This window comes from Eubalaena glacialis, chromosome 16, assembly GCF_028564815.1.
Source record: "Eubalaena glacialis isolate mEubGla1 chromosome 16, mEubGla1.1.hap2.+ XY, whole genome shotgun sequence".
Classification (NCBI taxonomy): Eukaryota; Metazoa; Chordata; class Mammalia; order Artiodactyla; family Balaenidae; genus Eubalaena; species Eubalaena glacialis.
In genome coordinates, this window is record NC_083731.1 from 78,687,589 (window position 1) to 78,693,287 (window position 5,699).

Sequence of the window (5,699 nt, forward strand, 5' to 3'; positions counted from 1 at the left end):
GTCCAAAAATGATAAATCACTTCTTGAAAAGCTTTTGGGGAACCTGAAGAGATCAACAAAATTTTTCGACTCCCATGACTAAGCCTCCTCAGCTAAAACGAAGTAAAAATATTGTGCAATTATTTAGAGGAAATTCCAGACCTTTGGGACCGTCAGTCATATAATTTGGGCAAAAGTGGATGTAGGGCCCTGACATTTGCAGATAATTGTGCAACCCTCAGATGTGTGAGCCAGCCCTAAGAGAGCGCCCACCTTCCATTCGCCCCTTTTCTCCCACCCGACTTCACATTCTGCCTCTTGATTAGTAATAAAGTGAATAAATCAAACAGACCCTAGCTTGGCTCTTGTGAGCTATGCTAAGAGAAACAAATATGAAAACTGTAAAATACCAAAGTAAAGGTGTCCTCCCGAACCTCATTTCTCATTAAAAACAACAACAACAAAAATAAGAGACTCGTTCAGCAAACATGAGCTTCCAAACTAAGGCTCAGTCCAGATGTTATTAAATATAAATATTTATAAGACCCATAAAGATCCTGGCTAAGCTCAATTGTGCCTTAATGCGGCAAATGTTTCAGATTCGGCTCTTTCGCCGTTTGAAGCCTTTAGAAGGCAGGATACGGTAGAAGACGCATTACTGTTGGTGAGAGGAGGGGAAGTTCTCTTTTATGTTTTATGACCAGTTTTTCATTGAGGGGTATTGCTTTTCTCAGAAATCACTTCTCGAGGCCTGTCTTTTCCAAGAAGCCAGAAGAAAGTACGTTTGCTGCAGCCCTGACTTCAAGGGCACTGGGTAAGGCACACACATGGTGAAACGTGCATCCTCCATGTGAACGGATGGAGGAAAGCCAGGTTCCCTGTGTTCTTTCCCCATTTCATGAACCATCTAGCAAGAGCCTAAAAGCTTCATTGTAATCATCCATTAAATGGGTGTGTGACTATTATAATACATAGAGCACATTTAGCTCATGTTTTAAAAATTTTGATTTGGTTAACAAGGGTGTGCTTTTCCACCATTGTGTAGCAAACTCTTAGCTACACTATGTAAACAACTCCTCTGGTAACTTTTAGAGGCATAAGCAAAAAAACTGTGGACATACAAGCTGTAATTTTGTGATGAAACAGTTCAAACTACATGATCATTTGGACTCTAGGTTAAGAGTTTGGTCCTCCAGATTCTTGAACAGGGCTCGAGGTATGAAATCATTATTATTTTCAATCCATTTGTTTCATGGTAAGAAAAATCTGCCCACATGTCTTGTCTACCAATGAACTATGCAATGCCTTGCTTTCTAAAATCCCTTTGGTTAAATGCATCACATTAACACTTAACTTCCTGGTGCATGAACTGTAAAAAGATTTATTACTTAACAGGATGACTCATCTGTGTATGCGAATGAAAAGAGCCTTGGGTTTCCCCATTAGAATAGGTCCTAATCTGTGAAATAATTCCTGCTTCTTTGGGAAAGTCCTGATGCTCTTTTAGAGCCAACTGGCAGTGGCCTGGTCTGGACCCCATCTCTGCACTCCTGCATTTGGGGGTTCTTCCTGTTGCTGAGAGCTCAGGAATGGAGGTCGTGGCTCTTCCCCAGCCCCTGGCTTTGATGGTTTCTCCACAAGTTCTCTAGGCATGTCCACGCTAGCCCCATCCGACTCCCCACCCCTAATCTCACTGTTCAGCCCTTTTTGGCTACTGAACCTGACAATTAATGTTGACCCTGGGAACACTGAGCTCCTCAGTGGAGGCCTTCATCTGCTGGACGCATCTGGCAAGCGTTCCGTGGTGCTTACCTGGATTCCCTGATTAATGTAGATGTAAAGATTTTATCAAGGCTCCTGGCGGCCGGACTTCAAGATGTAATCACAAAATCAATCCACATAGACTAACTGGGCATAGACTTACTGAGAAGACATCCCACTATGTCAGGCACTCAATTAAGGCACTCTGGCTCCCCTGTCCCGATTGATTCTTTTCTTTCTCTAACAGGTGATGCCGCTCCTCTGGGTAGACACGCCATTCTCTGCTGGAGATCATCCTGCTTTTGGAGCCTTGCAGTTTGTAGGACGACCACCAGGGGGCACCTGCACATCATCTCATTCCCCAGGGACTGGCCCAGGGACCAGAAAGATCCCTGTCACAGGCCCCCAGCGAGTTGAAGAGGCAGCTAACTAGGCCTGTAGCATCTGCTCTGCTGAAGTTTGTTTGCTGAGCCCCATGGTTCTTCTCTTAGCTTCAGGCATCCCTTGAAGAGAATTAGAAACTCCTCCCCTCCCCTCTCTTTTCCTTTCCACTTAGGGCACCACAGTGCATGGTAGAGCCTGCTGCTGTGGCCTGAGCATATGGGAACACCAGCCTGGTTGGCTCACTTGACATAGATGTTTCCTACTAGAAATTCAAAGACTTCAGAAATGGAGGTTATTAGCAGTGTAAAGCACCTTGTGAAAAGTAGCACAATCAGAGATGATCAATTTACTGCCACTTGATGATGCTGAGCTAGGTCTGGGAAGCGTTGCCTGGCCTTCATTGGCTGGGCTCATCTGGCGTGATCTTAGCACATTATCATTTAATTCTGCAAACATTTGCCAGGCATTGGGCTGGGGATATATTTGTCATGGTTTAGTGATTACAGACTAGTAAGGGAAGAAAGTCATTGGGCCTATAAAACAGGGTGCTTGGGCAAGAGCTGGGGGTGAAAGGCTTTCAAAATAAGGCACTGTCTGACTCAGTCCTGGAGGATGAGTCACCTGGACAGTCCCTAGGTATCTAGGTAGCTCTGGGCCAGAAACATCACTAGCAGCTCTGGTGCCTGAGGGCCTGGCTGCAGAGGGGCAATTCTATTCCCCTGGAGCGACCAGGAGCAGGCAGGCTCCAGAGAAGGTCAGACATTCATTCAGTCATTCAACATTGACCGAGCACCTACTACATGCCAGGCAACAAAACGAGTCACAATAAACCAGGCTGGGGAGCCATTCCTGACCACACAGGGAGGCTTCTCCCCTGGTGGTACCCATGTTGGACACCAAGATCTTGACACCGACAGTCAAGCAGAATCCACCTGGTCCTCGCTGTGAGAGACAAGCATCCTTGGAAGACTTCTTTGTTTAACTCAGATCTTTATTAAGCTGCCAAGAAGATTTGCTTGAAACAACTGACCCACACTTTGGAAAGGGAAGCAGAGATAGTACACCATTTACTATCGTTTTTCCATGTCCTCATCCCTCCTCACAAAGGAGCCTCAGCCAGTGTGATCAAAATGACTCTGTCTCCAGCAGAGATGTTTTTCCTCCTGCCCTTGCTCGACTCTCCTATTCGTCCTCTCTGGGTCCAGGCCATTCGCCGTCCTGGGGGACTGTCTCTGTTGGGCTGGCATCTTTGACATGGGTCCCAGCTACTGTCACCAGACTGAGTCTCATCTGTGAACATGGTGGTCTAAGAAATATAAATTTTTAAATTTTTTCTATAACTTTATTTCTATTTTAATTTCGACCTGATGGTCAGAAACATATTTTCCATTTATTCTGGGTTTCCTCTCCCCGTTTTCCCCAGGGTGGTATTGAAGCTCCATGAATTTGACTAGTGTTGAGGGAGGTTGGAGGGGATTCAGTCCTTGAGTCATCTGTCAATGAAGGTCCCATCTGTGGTGTCTACTGAGCCTGTCCACATAGCATCTCAGGTTCAAGGCTGCCTTTGCCAAGCAGAGACATAGCAGTGAGTTCCCTTTGCTGCTCCCATGGGCCCCAGCCCGGCCTACAAACCCTCTCCAGGGTCTCAGCTTCTAGGACTGACTCTGTCCAGGAAAATGGTCAGGGCAGCCACCCTGGGACTCCACTCCCAGTCCTGTGGAGCATTTTTTAAAGACACTAGTGGGGGAATACGTTTTCCACCCTTGAGGTTTTTTCTTTAAAGGAATTCCTTGTACCTTCAGGTTAGCTTTGGAGGCACAAAAGATATCCTTAACGGGTTTAGGCTTTGGGAAACCGTGAAGGAGGCAGCTGTTCCTTCTGCCTTCTACAATTTTTTTTTTAAAAGAAAGTGTTTATTTTCATCAACCTTCTTTCCATTTTTTGTTTAAGAGTCTTGGGAAGAACAGAGGAACCATGGTGGTTCCTCCCCATTCAGTGGCCTGAGCAGCGGGCGCTGTAGACCCATCTTCAGCGGCCGGCTGAGCGCTCTAGGCCTCGCTAGGGAACCACTGAGCAGGCACAGAGGGCACCTCGCCTGCGGATCCATCTGCGACCTTGGATCGAGTAGCAGTAAGGTGGGGAGCTGGAGTAGTCCACTCACCCTGGCATTCCTCCTCGGTCACAGCCCTTCTAGCAGTGACCTGCCCTGCCTGCTTGGTCTCTTTAGGAGCTCTGCAGAAGTAGAGATCAGGCATCACCTCCATGGGTGTTGACATGGGATGGTGCCACGCGTGTGCTTAAATTCCCCAGCCAGTATCCACCACATCAGACGTGTCGAGGTGCTCCCTTGTTGTTGCACGGATGGCAATGTCCACATGGCACAAAGGTGAGGCTGTGTTATGTGGGGCGATGGGGTTGGTTAACGTAAGAGCCTCTGGGAGAGGCTGGTGGGCAGTCTGGGATCAGGAACCAGCAGAAGTCTTGGCTCCCGGAAAGCTGCCCAGATCAGATCAGATACCAGCACAGCTCACTCGCTAGTCGGTCTTCCTGGAAGATGTGACACTGACATCAGCCAGGTTTGCAATGGCAACAATGGCACAAGCTGCCAGCAGAAGCTACTCCCAGGTTCTCTTCAGATTTATGATGTAGAAGCCATCATTTCTTTTGTAGATGTACCATTCCATTTAGAAGTCAAGGTGGGGGACTTCCCTGGTGGCACAGTGGTTAAGGATCCGCCTGCCAATGCAGGGGACACGGGTTCAATCCCTGGTGTCCCGGGAAGATCCCACATGCCTCGGAGCAGCTAAGCCCATGCGCCACAACTACTGAGCCTGCGTGCCACAACTACTGAAGCCCGTGCGCCTAGGGCCTGTGCTCCGCAACAAAAGAAGCCACCGCAATGGGAAGCCCACGCACTGCAACGAAGAGTAGCCCTCGCTCGCCACAACTAGAGAAAGCCCATGCACAGCAACAAAGACCCAACGCAGCCAAAAATAAATAAATAAATACATACATACATACATACTAAGAAGTCAAGGTGGGTGCCACTTTAGTGCATTCCTGCTGTGAGAAATTTGAGGACATCTTTCTCCTTCATTTGCAGGACATCAAGGGCTCCTGACAAGGTGAAAGTTTCCCTTAAGTTATCATGGGAACCCAGAACAATGCTGTATGGCTTCCCCTCTGGGTAGCAAGGCGAGGTCCCGGCTACATTTTTGCAGTTGTGTCATACACCCACCCCCCCACCCCAGGCCATGCGGAATGTGGGGAGACAAGGGAAGGAGTAGGATTACCAGGAGAGAGATTTTTAAAATCAGCTAATACCTCAAAAATGTTATTCAACCACATTGAAGTTTTTATCCCTAAACGAAGTTCCAAGTTCACTTTAAGAACAGTCTTTCATCTTCCGTTTTCATCTGCTGCCTCAGTGTGGCTCCATTATATGCTTTGCAAAAAGTCTGCTCCCAGATTTACTTCTGCTCCCCCAACCCCATGCCTCTCTCTCTAATGGGAAATCTCAGCCCTTCTCTGAGGCAGCAAAGAGGTGGATATGATGTAGCTTGCTGGAAAAACCA

General features: G+C 47.5%; 1 pseudogene; it reads right to left on the minus strand.

Annotated features, from left to right (window-relative positions):
* Positions 1-4,046: 4,046 nt before the first annotated feature.
* On the minus strand, positions 4,047-4,808 carry LOC133076390 (small ribosomal subunit protein uS2-like; annotated as a pseudogene).
* Between the last annotated feature and the right edge of the window lie 891 nt (positions 4,809-5,699).